General features: G+C 38.6%; 2 long non-coding RNA genes across 2 annotated transcripts; both read right to left on the reverse strand.

The window, feature by feature from the left end:
• Positions 1–1,446: 1,446 nt before the first annotated feature.
• Positions 1,447–3,569, reverse strand: LOC141911517 (uncharacterized). Its single transcript, XR_012620062.1, has 4 exons — positions 3,463–3,569; positions 2,821–2,913; positions 1,840–1,900; positions 1,447–1,742 (listed from the first exon to the last, which is right to left on the reverse strand). It is a non-coding gene; the product is annotated as an uncharacterized LOC141911517 (long non-coding RNA).
• Positions 3,570–5,847: 2,278 nt separating this feature from the next.
• Positions 5,848–7,374, reverse strand: LOC141912254 (uncharacterized). The gene is made up of 4 exons (XR_012620133.1): positions 7,277–7,374; positions 6,903–6,994; positions 6,372–6,432; positions 5,848–6,274 (listed from the first exon to the last, which is right to left on the reverse strand). It is a non-coding gene; the product is annotated as an uncharacterized LOC141912254 (long non-coding RNA).
• Positions 7,375–19,700: the final 12,326 nt, after the last annotated feature.

Genomic DNA, 19,700 nt, shown 5'->3' on the forward strand with positions numbered 1-19,700 from the left:
TCCTTGAACTTCCTGATGACTGCAGTTAATTAGTAGAGCATCACCCTGAAATAAACATAGAAACCTGTCAGAGAAAGCACTCTAAAATCCAGGGTATCCGCGGGGTCAAATGCTCCATCTGTATTGATAGTAATAGTTTAGGCCTCGATCCACTCTTTATGTTATTGATACTTTTTACTGAATGATAATGGTTTTACAGCACGCATCAGTGAATAGAGATTGCTGCTGCTCGTGGGGTTAAACCGGAGTGTTTTATGTCGCTCTCCATCTCGAATCACCTTCATACATCACAAGTATTCGATTCATAAGTAAATTTATTTACTGTATTTCAATGTTGAAATGGTTTGAAGACATTCTGTCGCTTCTGCGTTGAAAGAGAAGCTTCTAAATATTTCAAGTGAAAATTGCGATTGATTCGTCCGCCATCATTCTTAAATGGGACATACTCCACTTGGGAGGGCTAGTTCTGTAGACCGCGCAGATCGAGGTCGACTGTATGTATTTTTTATCTTTGTTGTAGATCGATTGAATTATGCCTTTAGTTATCCATGGGCTTCTTGGTGTGTTGTATTTGTTTTGTTTAGTAGTGAAATTGTAAATTTTATTGTTTGTTTTCTCTCAACCTGTGTACATAGCCTATCATGCTTTCTGTGAAATAAATTTGAACTTGAACTTGAACTTGACTAGGACTAAGGCTTTGCGCTCCGAGCACTTACTAAAGAGTTCACGGTTCTAGCCGCGGATGGCTTTAGATACCGCTCCGGATTACTAGGGGTAATGAATTCCACGGAATTAGCAATACGTAGCAATTCTAAAGAACTTCCGAGCTATTGTTCGAATAAAACATTCTAAAATTATTCCCAATTAATGAAACAATCAAATAATCTTATAAGTTGAATTGGTGACTCACAACACGTATTTAACCTAATAGTTTTTTCAGCGGGGCACGGCTGAGAGTATCGACAAGTTTTGTATTTCTGTAACAAATATCTGTGAAATTTTTTGCTCAAATATATTCATTCTGTTACTATATCGATGAAAATAAGTGTAGTTATTCATTTCAGTTTGAAATTCGGCTCTGTTTTGAGGAATTACTATTTTTCGAGACATCGAATCCATCACCTTGCCATCACCATGACAACGCACCAGTCAAAACAAACAACAATCATTCAGAAATGAAGCCCTGTAGATTCTTAAATTTCGTTTCAAGTTTCTTTATTTTGATTGAGTAGATTCTGGATGATGCAAAGTTAACTAGACACTGGTTTTATCAAAATCATCTCTGGAAGACAGTGCCAATCCTGTAATAGTAACTCAGATATTGTGTTCCACTGCATTCAGATAAAAAAAAAGCTCAGACTCAACTTGAGAACTATTTTGTGTTTATCTAAAATGAATTTCACATTTATTTGACAATCAAGATATAAATTTCTAAATTTCCAATAGATGGCGTCTGTGATATACAGTTTAATCCAATACGAATACATATTCCTATTAATCCAATAATTTGGTGGTTCAGCAGAAATCCAATAGGTGGCGATCATGTCGTAGTAACTATTCATCAGTATATATCAGACACCCTGGTTTATCCTCTGATCAGAATCACTGGGTTTGAACTTGGGACATTTCTTACAAATCCTCTAAACAGCATGAAACATCAGTCATTTAGAATCAATAATTCATTCACTTGACGCGCAGTCAATTTCAGGTGTAGACGTGTCGCAGGATCCTCCTCCATTAGACTGAAAATAAATCAAACAACATTCATTATAACATCATTAGAGCAATTCACAAAAATCATATCAAATATTCGATATAAATAAGAGTAACTAAACAAACCTGATCTAAACATCACCTTCTTTTGAGTAGAATAAACAAAACTCTAGCGTTACGCCTACATCTGAAATAATACAAAACACTGAAAATCATTATTTCTTCATCAGATAAAAAATGAAAACAGATTCAACAAGATTCAAAATGTTTTTAGTGCCAAGAATTTTCAGTGTTACAATCTTTTTTTCATACAAGACTTAACGGTAAATTGGTTCAGACTTAGAGCAGGGAACACTATATGAATTTATGCCCACACCGTCTGAAATTACAGATTTCACATTGAAATTTTCAGCATGTTCGTTGCTCAGCAGCAGGTGAATCGCACCATTCAAACATGTTTGATATTTCCACAGTAAATTTCATCGCAGCAAAATTTTTGTTTAGTCCCAAACACAGTAAATTGAGCCGCAATCTTTGACAAGCTTTCAAATCATGATGGCATCAATGATTTGAGAACGGCGCTGAAAACCTGCTTGGATTTTGGTTAACTCGGTTTTAAAACACCACTGAAACTATTTAGTTTCTAGAGGTCTGTGATAAGGGCCTAAAGCTAGGGAAACACAAGCGTATTTTTTCGCCCGATTGCGACGATTAAATTCGCCGACGAAATTATACGCCCGATATGAGCGGGCACACAAAGCGATCAAACCGAAATTCGGTCAGCGACTGGCACTAAGAGGGAGAGAGTTAACGAATCACATGATATCAACAATGCATCCTATTGGCTGATAAAAATGGATCGCTCGGCGAAATTCGCTGAGTGCGGGCAGACGAGCGAATTTGCGGGCGATCCGATCGCCGGCGTAAATAATCGGCCGAAAATATCAAACATGTTTGATACGGGCGATTCGCCGGGCGATCGAGTCGGCCGACGAAATCGTCGTCGCCATGAGTGGCCACACGAGCGAATTTTTCGGGTGATTTATAAATTCGCCGCGATCGGGCGAAAAAATACGCTCGTGTGCCCCTACCTTAAGATATATCTACCTGAATTGAGGGATCACTTGTTCACTTCATCGCCAAACAGTTATTCCGGCTTGAACTTCCTGCATGACTGCAGTTATTCAGTTGAGCATCACCCTGAAATAAACCTAGAAACCTGTCAGAGAAATCACTCTAAAATCCAGGGTATCCGCGGGGTCAAATGCTACATCTGTATTGATAGTAATCACAGGGACTTGACACAAAACGATTTCAACCCCAGTATCCTAGGTACTATATATAAAAAGACTGAGGATACTGGGGTCAAAATCCTTTTGTGTCAAGTCCCTGCTCAAATGCTCCATCTGCATTGATAATAATAGTTTATATTAGGCCTCGATCCACACTTGATATTATTCATACATTTTACTATTTGTATCTTGAATGTCGGCCGACAGTTTTACACGCATCAGCTTGACATGGCGGTTAAACCCGAGTGTCTTATGTCCAACACACAGGAGCTTATCACAATTTGATGAAGGATGGACCACACCAGTATCCTTATATAGATAGGGATACTGGCAACTGGTGTCATCCAATCCATCCTCCCTCCGTCAAATTGTGACAAGCACTTGTGGTCAGACACCTTTCCTTCTCGAATCACCTTCAACCGTACAAAAAAAGTATTCGATTCATAAGTAAATTTACCTACTGTATTTCAATGTTGAAATGGTTTGAAGACATTCTGTCGCTTCTTCGTTGAAAGAGAAGCTTCTAAATATTTGAAGTGAAAATTGCAATTGATTCGTCCGCCATCATTCTTAAATGGGACATACTCCACTTGGGAGGGCTAGTTCTGCAGTCCGCGCAGATCGAGGTCGACTAGGACTCAGGGGTATTAGCGCTCCGGGCACCAACTAAAGAGTTCACGATAGTGCCCGCGGTAGACTTTAAATGCCGCTCCGAATTGATAGTTGCGGGAAATAAAACCACGAAATTAGGAATTTGTTGCGATTTCCGTGCAATAGTTCACTGAAGAATTATGTGAAAAATATTCCCAATAAAATACCGGTATTTCAAACAAAGAAACTTAAAAACTTAAATCGGTGACTCACAATAGGTATTTCACTAGTTTATCAGCAGGGCGCGGCCGACAATATCGACTTAAGAATGAGATAAAATTTCGTTTTCAAAAAAGACCAATAGAAAATTCCATCAACTACAGCAATAAAAAGCCAACACTGTTTTTTAAGTAATGCATTTATGGTCTAAAAAGCTAAATGAATCAGTGATATTTTTATATGCGTTTGATACGTATTGGATAATCGGGTCAAATTTCCTACTTAAATCGGTGCAACTAACTGGTTTCAATCTGAACGGGATAAATACGTCCAGACACAAACAGCGTCCGATTGACTGGGTGTAAAGCGGGACTCGACACTTCCCGGTTGGAGTAAACATCTAACAGGTGGTGCTCCGGTAGATTTTGTGAAACAGCTGATGACATTTTCATGATCTTTAGACGAGTTTGATCGCCGTTATACCGTCGCTGAATGGCACCTATTGTGAAAACTGATTATGAGCGAAGACCAAGTGATGCAATGACATTCAGTTGAAGTCAAACGACGAGAAGGGCTCTGAGACTGATTTGGACTTTACGAGAGGAATAAACTATTTTTTAGAAGGTATCAAGATGGATCTGGCACAGAGCCAAAGCCGGCAAACTGACTACTGAATTTTATTTCTGTGTTGTTGATAATCTCGCGAGACTAGCGCTAATATATGCTGTGTAAATCAAGGAAGAAAGACACTCTTAATATTTGGATGGATATATGAAAGCTGTGGGTACTGGAGTGTGTAATGGGTAGTGTAGTGTGATCTGAGTGCATTTGTGGCCAGCACACAGATCACATTGTTCATTGGGGTTTGGTCCAGGACTCGCGAGATTTTCAACAACACGGAAGTAACGTGTAATAAATGATGACTTGAATTGCATGACTACCTACCACCCCTCATTGTTGTTGGAAAACTAAACGTTCGGCACTGACTAAAAATTAGTAATAACATTTTAGAAATGGCCAGAATTTTAACTTAGGTTCTATCTCATTTTTATTTTACAATTGCGATTGGTATAATTTTTTTTTAAACGGCCGTTAAGGCTTCATGTTTCGTCTGCAATTCACTGCAAATAGTTACGCAACTACGCACATTTCAGTGTTTTTGGCAGCTGTACACTCAATCGGCACCGTTCGTGACTAGCTTCACTGCGGAATTATCATTAATTAACATCGCCATATCACATCATCAACTTATATTGTGCCTTAAAACCCAACAGCCGAAATAATTGAAATGCACACATGATTTCTATCATTGAAAATTGAGAGAGTGGCCATGTTTGTGTTTATTGCTTCGCGTAAATCCCGCGCGGTGGCGCAACCGCGCGGAGTGGGGCCGATACGTCTAGTTTCGTTTTCGCGAGATTAGCAACAATCCGGAAATACCGGTAGTGCAACCTGATTTAGAAGGCCCGGCCCGGGGGCACAAGCTGCATTGATATTAATGAAAACAGGATACTTGACTGTTTTTAGAGTAAAAATACAGATATCTTTACTTAATCTATTCCTAGATTGATTCTGAAGAAGAGGAGAACACAAATAACAGTTTTCATCATCAACATCATCATCCTCGTGCGGTCTGAAGTATCTAGAGGTCACCCAGACTCAACACCCTTTCATATCATTCGAGGTCAAGTTCTATATTTTTGTAAAAAATTTGTACGAAATATTTTGCTCAAATAAACTCATTTTGTAATCAAATCAACGAAAATAAGTGTAGTTATTCATATTTCAGGATGAAATTTGGCTCTGTTTTCAGGAATGACTATTTTTCCAGATATCGGATCCAGAATTTCACTTTGCCATCACCATGACAACGCAGCAATCAAAACAAACAACAATCATTCAGAAATGAAGCCCAGTAGATTCTAAAATTTGGTTTCAAGTTTCTTTATTTTGGTTGAGTAGATTCTGAATGATGCAAAGTTTACCAGAGACACTGGTTTTACCAAAATCATCTCTGGAAGACAGTGCCAATCCTGGAAGGGTTTTAACAGTCACTCAGATATTGTGTTCCACTGCATTCAGATCAAACCAACAGTTCAAACTCAATTTGAGAACTATTTTGTGTTTATCTAAAATAAATTCCACGTTTATTTTGACACTCAAGATATAAATTTCTAAATTTCCAATAGATGGCAGCTGTGATTCCAATAATTAGGTGGTTCAGCAGAAATCCAATAGGTGGCGTTCATGTAGTAACAATTCATCAGCATATATCAGACACCCTGGTTTATCATCTGATCAGAATCACTGGGATCGAATTTTGGACATCCCTACAAATCCTCTAATAAGCATGAAACATCACAGTCATTTAGAATCAATAATTCATTCATTTGACTCGCACTCAATTTCAGGTGTAGACGTGTCGCAGGTTTCAGTTATTGAGGTCCTCCTCCATTAGACTGAAAATAAATCAAACAACATTCATTATAACATCATTAGAGCAATTCACAAAAATCATAGTAAATATTCGATATAAATAAGAGTAACTAAACGAACCTGATCTAAACATCATCTTCTTTTGAGTAGAATAAACAAAACTCTAGCGTTACGCCTACATCTGAAATAATACAAAACACTGAAAATCATTATTTCTTCATCAGATAAAAAATGAAAACAGATTCAACTAGATTCAAAATGCTTTTAGTGCCAAGAATTTGTTACAATTTTTTTTTCATACAAGACTTAAAGGTAAATTGGTTCAGACTTAGAGCAGGGAACACTATATGAATTTATTCCCACACCGTCTGAAATTACAGATTTCACATTGAAATTTGCAGCGTGTTCGTTGCTCAGCAGCAGGTGAATCGCACCATTCAAAAATGTTTGATATTTCCAAAGTAAATTTTTTCGCAGCAAATATTTTTGCAAAGTTCCAAACACGGTAAATTGAGCCGAAATCTTTGAAATATGTTGGCATCAATGATTTGAGAACGGCGCTGAAAACCTACTTGGACTTTGGTTAACTCGGTTTTAAAACACCACTGAAACTGGTTTCTAGAGTGTGATTAGGGCCTAAGATATATCTACCTGAATTGAGGGATCACTTGTTCGCTTCATCGCCAAACAGTCATTACGGCTGGAACTTCCTGATGACTGCAGTTATTTAGTAGAGCATCACCCTGAAATAAACATAGAAACCTGTCAGAGAAAGCACTCTAAAATCCAGGGTATCCACCCCGGGGTCAAATTCTTTATCTGTCTTGATAGTAATGGTTTATACTAGGCCTAGATCCACTCTTTATGTTATTGATACTTTTTACTGAATGATGGTTTTACAGCACGCATCAGTGAATAGGGATTGCTGCTGCTCGTGGGGTTAAACCGGAGTGTTTTATGTCGCTCTCCATCTCGAATCACCTTCATACATCACAAGTATTCGATTCATAAGTAAATTTACTTACTGTATTTCAATGTTGAAATGGTTTGAAGACATTCGGTCGCTTCTGCGTTGAAAGAGAAGCTTCTAAATATTTCTAGTGAGCATTGATTCGTCCGCCATCATTCTTAAATGGGACATACTCCACTTGGGAGGGCTAGCTCTTCAGTCCGCGCAGATCGAGGTCGACTAGGACTTAGCGCTCCGGGCACCAACTAAAGAGCTCACGGTAGTGCCCGCGGTAGACTTTACATGCCGCTCCGAATTGATAGTTGCGGGAAATAATACCACGAAATTAGGAATTTGTTGCAATTTCCGTGCAATAGTTCACAGAAAAATTATGTGAAAAATATTCCCAATAAAATACCGGTATTTCAAACAAAGAAACTTAAAAACTTAAATCGGTGACTCACAATAGGTATTTCACCTAGTTTATCAGCGGGGCGCGGCCGACATCGACAAATTCTATATTTCTGTGATGAATATCTATGAAGTATTTTGCTCAAATAAACTCATTTCATTATCGTATCGATGAAAATAAGTGTAGTTATTCATTTCAGTATGAAATTTGGCTCTGCTTTGAGGAATTACTATTTTTCCAGACATCGGATCCAGAATATCACCTTACCATCACCATGACAACGCACCAGTCAAAACAAACAACAATCATTCAGAAATGAAGCCCTGTAGATTCTAAAATTTGGTTTCAAGTTTATTTATTTTGGTTGAGTAGATTCTGAATGATGCAAAGTTTACTAGAGACACTGGTTTTATCAAAATCATCTCTGGAGTAAATATAGATAAATTTTGCTGTAAGTCGTGTGTGCGTTATTCAATCATTTTTCGAGAAACAACCTAGAATAGTCCTGGGTTCGAACTCGGGACACCCCTGTACATCATCTAATCAGCATCAGGACAACTTGGACCACCACTGTGTTCGAGCCCGGGACACCCCTGTACATCCTATATTCAGCATCGGGACCTCTCTGAATCAGTATCAGTAATTATTTTTAAGATATCAACATTTTACCGTACGGTGCTGCCTCTATGCCCATCGGTAGCGGGATTTTCATACACTAACGTTAGTCAACTCTGGCAAGAAAGGGTAACTGGGTATAACTGGACAGCACGACGATTGCGGAGTTGACTTCAGTTAGTGTATGGAAATCCCGCTAACGATGAGCATAGCGGCAGCACCGTACGGTCGGGACATCCTCTATCCAGCATCAGGGCAACTTGGACCACTACTGGGTTCGAACCCGTGACACCCCTGTACATCCTCTATTCAGTATCAAGACCACTCTGAACCAGTATCAGTAATTACTTGGTTCGAACGCGGGACACCCCGTACCCATTATGATGCGATTAGACACGTGTTCGATGGTCGTCTTCATTTAGAAGATGAATTTAATTGTGAAACATGGTCATATCCAGGAATGTTGAAACCCGGCGATCAATGTCTAGAGCGATTTCAACCTAGAGCGATTTCACCCACCCCGAGTGCTACTTGATAAAAGTTCCTGTTTATCAAGTTTAATCGTAATCGGTCCATTGGGTCAAGAGATATAGATATTTATCCAAAGCGACACCTATGGAAAAGAGTGGAAATTGTTGCATACCAACCGTAAAATAGATATTGTGGTTTTTATATATATTGAATAATGTCACCAACTCTTTTATTCATTTAGAAATAAACTACTGTATTGAGCGAAGTATCTTTTAAATAAAGTGGCCTCTAAGGATAAAGCAAATATATGTGTTCAAAATATATAAGTTAGTATAGAATCTATTGACCAAAAAACAACCCGAGTCAAACAGATGATCATCGTACTACAAATACCTCGCTGGGCCAAAAATTAGCCCCAACCTGAGGCGCTAACCCTAACCCTAGATCGACGGTAACCCTAACCCTAGCAGGACTCGAACCTGCGAACTCCAGCATGCCAGCCGAGCACGCTAACCACTAGACCGCTGAGTTCTAGTGGCTGATTAAGTTTGTCAATACGTGTGGTCAGTGTGGTACAAGGCCAACACTAGGGTTTCTGCGTTTATCAAACAGGCCAACACTCGCGTCAGTGTTTGTTTCTTGGTAATTGCCTTTTTAGTGCCCTGGGGCCAGTTCCATGGGTGATGGCTTAGGAGGTGAATCTAAGCTTTTCTCATATCGGTATTTGTACATAACTCAATCGTGAACGTCTTTCTGTATTCCAAGACTGATTCTATTGGCTGATACAGTCAAACTAAATCGTTTAATCCGCATCGGCTTAATCCGAATTTTGGTCTAATCCGGATAATATTTACAGTCAATTTAATCATTCATATACACGAAAATGACTTTTAAATCCGGATTTGCCGCAAAACGGATGAATTTTGTTGGTTCCAATGATCGGAATTAGGGAGATTCTATCATACCATTTACTCTCCTTATATAAAGCTCTAATGTTGGTAGAGTTATTAATTTCTAACAAACTAGTGTTGAGTGATGAATGAAATTTGACTTAAGAAAATTCTGTATTCCTCACATGCCACAGTAAAATAGCAAGACTGCATCAAATTACAACCGTTCAGTGCTGCCCCTATGAATAACGATAGCGGAATTTCTGTGAACTAAAGTAGTAATCCACGGGCCTTTGATCCAAGAGCGTGGTTTTCATTAGAATAAATTCTTTGAATATTGCGTAGAATATAAAAATCCAATATAATCGAAAAGAAGCCGAGACCTGCAATCGACTGGTTGCCATTTCTACTTGCGAATGCAGGTGGCGGTGACCAGTCTAGCGGCGGGAATCCCAATCTGAGGTACGCTATGACGCAATATCAAAATGGCGTGCTTTACCATAACACGAAATTAAGCAAAAACCTCACCTAAACATTGCCACCCTCCTTCCCGACCCCTGAAATCAGTATTTCAATATTTGGTAAGTGTTTGTAACATTGGTTTAAATGGCGAAAAATATTCCATCTCAGATATTGTGGTAAATCAAATTATTTCAGAGGTACATCCTACAAACGGTGCACTTGGACTGGGAGGCGCTCAGTCAAGCATAACGTCATTCCATCCTGATATATCTAGACCACGATGGGCTTCACCTCGCTGTTTTGTGATGAATTTGTTCTAAAATGATTCCATCGACTGATTTAATCAAGCAGTGAAAACAGTGTAAGTTTATTTCATCTGTCGCTAAACCGATATTAATCACCACAGCAGTCCAAACGTGTCGGACACCAACATCCTCCCATGGGAGGGATTCCAACCTGATGACATTGCTCGCTACACTCAGCCACGGTACGAACCCCTGCCACACTAGACCGGGTGCGCAGGTACATGCGCAGCTTTACCGCGCGAAATCTTGCAGCACCAAACAGATTGCTCGTTAATCGCTGAGGTAAATTTCTCGGAAGAACTATAAATGGGAAAACCCGGGCTAAAATAAAACTGAATTTCTGATTGGCTATTAATGACATCATCTAAGCTGCGCGTGTAGCTGCTGCGCACTCGGTCTAGTGTGGCAGGGTTTCCTATCGTGGCAATCTGGATGCCATCAGGTTTGAGTCCATGCCGCGGGAGGATGGATGCCTCTACTTGCCTCCATTCGTCTGTGATATTGATGATGATGATCTTCATTGGTTTCAGAAACAGATAATATTTAAACTGTTCGTTTTTTCATTACCTTTTTGTTTATATTTCATGTTGAACTCTAGATGCAAAACCTAAACTGTGGATAGAAAAACCCCGTGAATAAATGAACTGCAGATTGGAGCGAACAATCTAATTTGTAAGTTTGAATTTTAGATTTGATATTTCTGCAGTTATTTCTAAGGAAAGAAAACAATCTTAGATTTGTCTATTATAGGTATCACTTCAACATGTTCAAAGGGAATTTTGATTCAGCACAGGAAAACAAGAATCACTCTAAGATTCAGCACAGGACAACAAGGAATCAGTGTTTCACAATCACACTTTTTTGATTTAGCGCCGGACATCGGGAATCACTCCTGGATTCAGCACAGGACAACAAGGAATCAGTGTTTCACAATCACACTTTTTTGATTTAGCGCCGGACATCGGGAATCACTCTTGGATTCAGCATGACATCAGGAATCACTATAGCCTATGTGGAAATTCAAGATAAGTAACATTAATCTTTATTTATCAGTTGTTGAATTGATTTTAAGGGACCAATTTTATATTGTTTGTTATAAACCATGTTTTGAAATGAAATCTCAGAAACCTGTTGCATTTATTCAATCATTTCAAATTTCTTTGGAGAATATTTGACTATAATCAGTTCATGATTGGGATTGTTATTTCATTAAGCGGGTTTACAGGTTTTCTAAATTGTGGTCAACTCAAATGTTATTTTTAATCAATATGAAACTGGTTCCTGATGTCAATAATACAACTGTTATCAATCATGTTCCTTCGTGAGAATCAGATCATGTGTATCTTGAGAGTTAGAATTTCTATAGATTAAACTGCTGTACTAATTTCATACTGATTGAACAGTTACAGATACATGTAACATTGTGTACAGATACAGAGTACAGATCACTGCATTACTTCATCCTGTGATTGAACAGTGATTTAATCTTCTCTCATCTTCATTAGATTCCCATCCGTCTAACTAAAACATCAGAACATTCAACTCACCTAACCACGGGGTTTGGGGAGGGTGGGTAGGTTTGGGGGAGGTATGGGGTGAGGGATGTAGGGGTGGTGGTAGGACTTTGGAGGGAGGGATATAGGGTGGGGTTTTAGGTACAGGTACAGGTGGTTTAGTCGTAGTTTTAGTCTTGAAGTTCAGGATATTTCAGAAAATGAGTCCCATCTTTTTATTATTCTAAGAAAGGATTAATCATTATGAAACACGTGACTGCAACATGTCATGTTTCAGTTGTTATGCATGACAAGCTGTATAACCATCGGCCAATTGGACTCGTTCTATTTTACTGGTTGTTATTTCTATGAGACCCGGGTTTGATCCCCGGTGAGTGCGCACGTAATTTCACCCTCACTTCTCTCAATCGTTATGAGATAATTGCCCCCAGATTTCTGAATTGGGACATTTCAATTTTTAGGGCCATTATTTAATGTGGTCAGGAATGAGAGATATATTTTGAATGATCACAAACTGCTCCTTGGCTCCGATCAAAAAACGGTTTCATTAATAATTCAATGGCACAACAATCATACGTAATAATTACTGTTGATATCTGGCGGTTTACTGATACATTTCCAGCTGAAAGATGTATTTTCTTCTGTGCTATTTTAAAAACGGCTGTAAATACTGAGAACTGTGTAGGACGACTTACAAAATTGTTGACGAGAGTCGAGATGCAGTCACATTCATCGCTGTTTCCTCTTTTTTCTGCAGATTCTTAGACAGAGACCTACTCTTCATTTTTGGAAGAAGGGTATAGAACTCATTAGAATAAGTGATATGTTTTGTAATCACTTTTATTGACACACTTCTTCATTTGCCTTCATGGCACAGTATATCACTATTCATAGATATCCTTAATAATTAGTTATCCTTTTCAAAAAGATGGGACACATTTTCTGAAATAAGCTGTACAATTTCTAGGTGGGACAAAGATTGACACGGAGATACTATTGTTCTATTATTATATTCATTTTAGAATAGGATGATATTCTATTTCTACCTGTGACTTATAATTCTATTCTAGACAGAATTTAAGGGGCTGCGAACTAATTATACTTCTATCAGGAAATATTTTACTGAATTTAAAAGCTGTAAATGATATTCAACCAGATGTAGTTTTTACAGTTAGGCTACGGCAATCTTCCTACTACAATGAGACTCTGATAAAGCGTGGGGGAGGTGTATCTAGTGTATTTTGCCATTTTTCACGATCATTTCAGTTTATGAAAGTTATTTCATCCTCCGCTGTTATTTAAAATATTATCAGTGCTCGATCAATTTGTCAGTTTATAGCTTTTAGACTTCGATCAATGCATCATTTTCCGGTAGACTCAAATTAGTCAGAATTATTTCAGACTTTATCAATTAGTACAAGATTTTGAGCCCATTCAGTGTGAACATAATTCTTCACTTTATTCTAGTGATGAGTGTTTAGTCCAATTCCCCTATTCAACATATGCAACGCTCAATTTCTCATGTTATTTGCTAATCAAACCAGAGCCATAAAACTGACTTACCTTTAACGAGGGCCATGAGCTATATTTACCCTCCGTGGTCACCAAATCAGAACCATAGACCAAACTTTGACTCTTTGGTCGCCAAAACAGGGCTATGAACCAAACTTTGACTATTTGGTCACTAAACCTGAGCCATGAACCAAACTTTGACTCTTTGGTCACCAAACCTGAGCCATGAACCAAACTTTGACTCTTTGGTCACTAAACCTGAGCCATGAACCAAACTTTGACTCTTTGGTCACCAAACCTGGGCTATGAACCAATATTTGACACTTAGGTCACTAAACCAAGGCCATAAATGAAAGATTTAACGTTTTTTAAAGTTATTTCTGTTGCCCACATGACTCAATATTTGAGAATGGAACAAATGACGTAGTTAATGAAAGATTCATCTGTATCAGTGTTGCTGCTGGTGCTGCTGATGCTGCTGCAGCTGCTGGTGCAACTAACACAACCTTTTGCTGTTTGTCTCTAAAAGATTAAACTTAATCCCAGTCGGAACTGATGAGAATTTTAGTGAGACGACAAATAAGGAAAAGCCATATGAAAAAATGTAAAGCGAATGCGTGAATAAAATAAAACAGCATGAAATGCTGATATAAAGAGTGGGGTCCGAGAGCAATTCGAAGGTTTAGTGTCCTGCACGCTTAGAGGGCGGGCAGGGGTCTATTCCTACCTCGACTCAAGTGCTAAAAGTCAGAGAAAAGAGTAAAAACGAAAAATGGCAAATGAAGGAAAAATGGCTGGAGTTTGATTTGTTCCACTGGGTTTAAGTGTTAACTTGAAAAGACAATCAAACAGATTATTTAATGACGTATATATTTTGCATCAGCAGTTTAAAAACATTGATTAATAACTTTTATGAATAGGATTCCATAAACTACTTGCTTATATGAAACCTCTAGTAGAGAGTATTGAAATAGTCCACAATGGTTTCATTTAGTGACGTCATGTTGAATTGGTGAAGCAACATAAATAGCATTAATTGTTTTGATCTCAGCCATCATTCTTGTCCTTGGTTTGTGTTTGCCCTTCTCACAACATTTTGTGAGTGTGGAGGTTTGGTTCGGGTTTATTTCCTTGGTTCGGGTGAACCCTCCATATACCTCCCCCTCCCTTACAACATTAGGTTCCTCAGGTTTGGTTTGATGTTTTGTAGATAAAACCTCTACAACTCAAACTCGCATCATTTGATGAAATGAAATCTGTTTACAGACGACTGCTGCAACTTGTCGTGAAACTGAGATATATTGTGAATACTTATTAGAAGGAGTAGAAATAATAGGAATAATGTGATGAAATTGATAAAGAAATCATCTGTAAAAATGAAGCCATGTGATTTTCAAGACCAACCCAGGCATGTGATCATTTGAGGTCATCTGAATGCCTCCAAAATGTGTAGAGACAGTATCTGTGAGTCGCATCAATGATGCAATTGATTAAGGATTTTGATTTATAAATGAAATTGATATGATCGTGAAAAATGGCAAATCGTTTTGTAGTTATTGTACAGATGTGTGGTGTGTGAAGAGGAGACAAGAGAGTTGAGGAGGCATTGAGGTAGGGCTAGGTGGGAGGGCATTGAGGGAGGGCCAGGTGGGAGGGCATTGAGAGAGTTGAGGAGGCATTGAGGTAGGGCTAGGTGGGAGGGCATTGAGGGAGGGCCAGGTGGGAGGGCATTGAGAGAGTTGAGGAGACATTGAGGTAGGGCTAGGCGGGAGGGCATTGAGGGAGGGCCAGGTGGGGGGGGGGCATTGAGGGAGGGCTAGGGTATGGGCGGGAGGGAAGAAAGCGGGAGGGAAGGGGTGAGGGAGGGAAGGAGGCGGGAGGGAAGGGGCGAGGGAGGGAAGGAGGGCGTGAGGGATCGGGTCTGGGAGGGTTGGGTCGGGAGGTTAGATGAGTTGAAACGTTCTGATGTTTTAGTTAGACGGATGGGAATCTAATGAAGATGAGAGAACATTAAATCACTGTTCAATCACAGGATGAAGTAATGCAGTGATCTGTACTCTGTATCTGTACACAATGTTACATGTATCTGTAACTGTTCAATCAGTATGAAATAAGTACAGCAGTTTAATCTACAGAAATCCTGTACTGTTTCTGTCTGATTGATTGATAATTTGAGATGTTACATTCTGCTCTTTTGCCACTGATTATTGTTTCTTTTTCTTTTCAGAATGAAATGAATGCAATATAATTTACTATTTAAACAGGCTCATTTAAGGTAAGTATAAAACTGGTAATGAATTTCTCCACAGAATTCTTCACAGTCTCTGTTGATATTTTGAATTATTTTTGAACTAAAAATTACTGTTTTACTCTCAGTTACAGGATGAGATACACACCGCAGCAGCAGCAACAGCAGCACTGGCAGTACCCGCAGTACCAGCACCATGCAGCAACAGCGCCACCAGCAGCTGCAACAGCAGCACTGGCAGTACCCGCAGTACCAGCACCATGCAGCAACAGCGCCACCAGCAGCTGCAACAGCAGCACTGGCAGTACCTGCAGTACCAGCACCATGCAGCAACAGCGCCACCAGCAGCTGCAGCAGCAGCAGGTAAAACCTGTTTGGAAATTCATTATTTTTAGAGAACTGTTCTATATAAATTATTCTATCTGTTTATGTTTCCAGCATTCAATCACTCAAAGATCACGGCTTAGTTTGATTTGGTGTGAAACTGCTCTTATTTCATAACAGCTTCACTGACAATTTCTAAAATTTGTATTTAGGAGCTGAAATAACTGGAACCCTTGATAGAATCTGTGAACAGTAAACATTGGGAATTCACTTCACATTTGTTTAAGATGGACATCGCTTTAGATCCTCAAAACCAATACGGTACCGGTAAATATCTCTACAGATTCTAGTCTCTGTTTGACTGTACATTTATAAACTCATTTTCTGATTAGAAGCTACATTAATCAGTGAAGGCGAATTTTCAATCACTTCTATTCTGGTCAAAGTTCGAATCATCAAAATTATACAACTTTTGTATTCTAGGGTCCAAAATAAAGCTGAACTTGCAGTTAACATTGCGCTCCACAAATCAATCAAGTCAGAAGCGGTGAGTTTTATATCGATTTATTGCAGTAATTTGTGGTGATCTTCAAATCAAGTCCAGAAAATGATGTTTTGATCGGTCAATGTTGGCAGGTATCAACGTTTTACTTGAGGACGCAGTCTAAAGCTACCATCAAACCTCTCAGAAATCTGCATATACTCAACACATTGTGATAAACTACTCATTAACCTGGTAGGTTTTCTGTCAATCGAACACAAACAAGTTGCAGTTTTTGGTTTACCTTTGTCAGCAGTATGAGGTTGGCATTGAGCCAATTCATGTAAAATCGCGGTACGTTTTTTTATGTGAGCATTTTTTGCATTGGTTCTCGGGTTAAACGACGTATAATCGATGCGATTGAAGACATGACGAACCTCCGTCGATGACATGGTCAACTCTGTTTAAATTCGACGAAAAACTGTTTTTGGCGGGAAAATTCTTAGCTCTTGCGTATAAAATTGCAATGACCTCGATTGGGGGGCGTCGTCTCTACGAGCGAATGTGATTGGCTGTTTTTGGGATACACGGGGAATTCCGGCCCTACTAAAATAATTATGGGGAAGCCATTTATGGCGAACGTTTCATTGAACTAAGTGCGAATTTTAAATGCTCATTGCTGGTGAGAATATAATTATTTCACATATCGCCATAGGTATTGTTTCGTTTTAATACCCATTGATTGAGATTGAAGTGAAGCGAGCGTTCACTACACAAGGCCTCCACGTGCGCGGGACGGGAGTGCTAAACATTAGACTGTTGCACACAAACACACGCTCATACAGACTACTATATGGAGATGCTGTAACGCTGCTTGGCGCGTGCACGTTTTGTATGATAACAGGCTGAATAATCGTCATAGCAGAAGATGAGCGCTGTGTTTTCTGTTTGATAGAAGTTGTAAGAAATTGTAATTTCTTGTGACCTGAAAATACTAAGCAGCAAACTATAGGTATAGGTCGAGGTCTGAATATTGTAGCGGTAAATTCCAAGATTCAAAACGATCTAATACTACGCCCCGGTGTTTTAGCTTCCGCGGCCATACAATATTGGCAGGCGCCGATCCAGGGCCATACAGTGACTACAGCACAGTGAAAAAGGGCACCAACTGAAAAGGGCCAGTATTAATGCCCAGCGAGCGAGTTTGAGTTTGAGTGCAATCGTATCATGCCACTAAATGTGTCTTCACATTCAATTCGCTTTTAGCCTTTTTTAGGTATTTGGTCAAAATTTGCCATTTCTCGATTAAATTTATAGAGCGACAATAATTTATTTTTTAGAATAGTGCCCTTTTGAGTAAAAAATGCCTTAGATTGCCTTTTATGATTTTGGGCAATTTATTTCATCCACATTTCGCTTTAGGCCTTGTACAGAAAGGCAATTATTTTTTATGACGCACAAATTGTGTGCCCTTTTATTTACTTTTTTCCCGAAACATAAATTTTTCAAGGGCATTTGAAAACTGCGACTACCGCACGTGCTGCATGTGCGATAGTCTGGATCCGCACCTGATTGGAAGAGGTTTCGTTTCCAAGACTCAATATTCAGCCACCCTCTGATATGTGACATCATATGAATTTTATTTGAATATTTTTTCATATTGTGAAATTATTTTTTTTAAATATAAAATAGTTTCCAATGCCGCGTCTATCTGTACCCTACGAAATTTTGGACGTAGACCATAAACAAATGTTTATCTTTGGTCTTATTTGACTACAAAATAATTCTTTAAGAAAAATAAAATACAATATAAACTTGTAGAACTTTGAAGTCACGAATTAAAAAGATTTTTTCAAGCAATGCCCTTACTCGAAACAACCTCTAGCTTTCAAGGTAAACCACACTTTGCCCATGGGCAATTTATTATCTATTTCATTAACCATTTTCTGGCATAATTTTCTCTTTCCAGAATGCAATACGCCCAACACTTTTTGGAACTGGAGAAATTAAAAATATTCACCTTCAAAGAGTAAAGAAGCTCTAGTTGCTGAAGCTGCTGCTATCGTTTTAAGAATTTATTTTCTCAGAAAATCATCAGTTCTCTTAACTTCATGACATTATTACTGTTGGAAGTGAAATCCTGCTAGATGGCACTGAACTAATCTGATATGAGTTTAGAAATGGTGAGTCTTTCATCACTCCACTGTGCTCTAATTTCATTATATTCTAACATTTAATTATTCTGTACAGAATTTTTATGTGTGATTCTCCGGGAAGCAGTGCGGCTGATGCTGCTGCGGCTGATGCTGCTTAATTCTGCTCAACACCAGTTTGAAAATGATTGATTTTCTAATAGAATTTAGCCCCAATTTCCGACTGCTATAAATACGTTACTTTTTCATAGTATGATGATTTTTTGCAGCATGAAATTTGTCCAATTGAACAGTTTGAAAATTGACCAAAGATTGAATAATGGTGTTGAATTATCTAGAATTATAAGGTAATGATAAATTCTAGTTTCCGAAATATTTCATGAAAACAATAATTCCCACTTGACTGTTAATTCAATCGAACATTTTCAATGTAATATTTGCTGACACAGGTTTTCTCTATTCTAGGACGAAGTAGGGATCGGGACCAATTTGCCATTTGACAGGGACAGGGACCAGCCATCTACCTGGAGATTGATATGCTGCCACTTATTTCAGATCTGCAATTTTTAAGTTTAAAGCCAAATGAATATTGTTTATCTGTGCCGACCGGCACGGGCAGCCTACTGTTTGTGATGGTTTGATAGACTGTGTATCACATATCCATAAAAACAATAGAGTCATCCCCTGATTCGTCTCTCAAAGCTGTGGTGTCATTTTTGCTAATAGAATAATAGCCTGACTCGGGCATAGAATATATGATTTAAACCCTGTTATATGCAAATTTAAGGCAAAATTCATTTATCAAGAATCAAAGTAATAAAAGTATAATGAAGAAATAACTAGAACAACCTATACGAACAAAATAACAAAACCTCTCAACCTTAGCACTGAACACTCGCTTTACTTTCCTAATTAACTTGTTTTTCCCTGTTTTAGTTATTCTTCAGACTTGATGATGGTCTCTACAGAGACTCCAAAATGTTGTCTCTTTTATTTCTATTAAGTTTCTATATAGGCCTAGTGGGTTTTAAAGTTTTAGGGAAAATTGAAATTGAAGATTAAATGTAGCTGTAAAGCAGCGATAACTGGTTGCATTAGTTTGTAATTGTTTGT

The sequence above is a fragment of the Tubulanus polymorphus genome, chromosome 10, assembly GCF_964204645.1.
Source record: "Tubulanus polymorphus chromosome 10, tnTubPoly1.2, whole genome shotgun sequence".
In the NCBI taxonomy this organism is placed as follows: domain Eukaryota; kingdom Metazoa; phylum Nemertea; class Palaeonemertea; order Tubulaniformes; family Tubulanidae; genus Tubulanus; species Tubulanus polymorphus.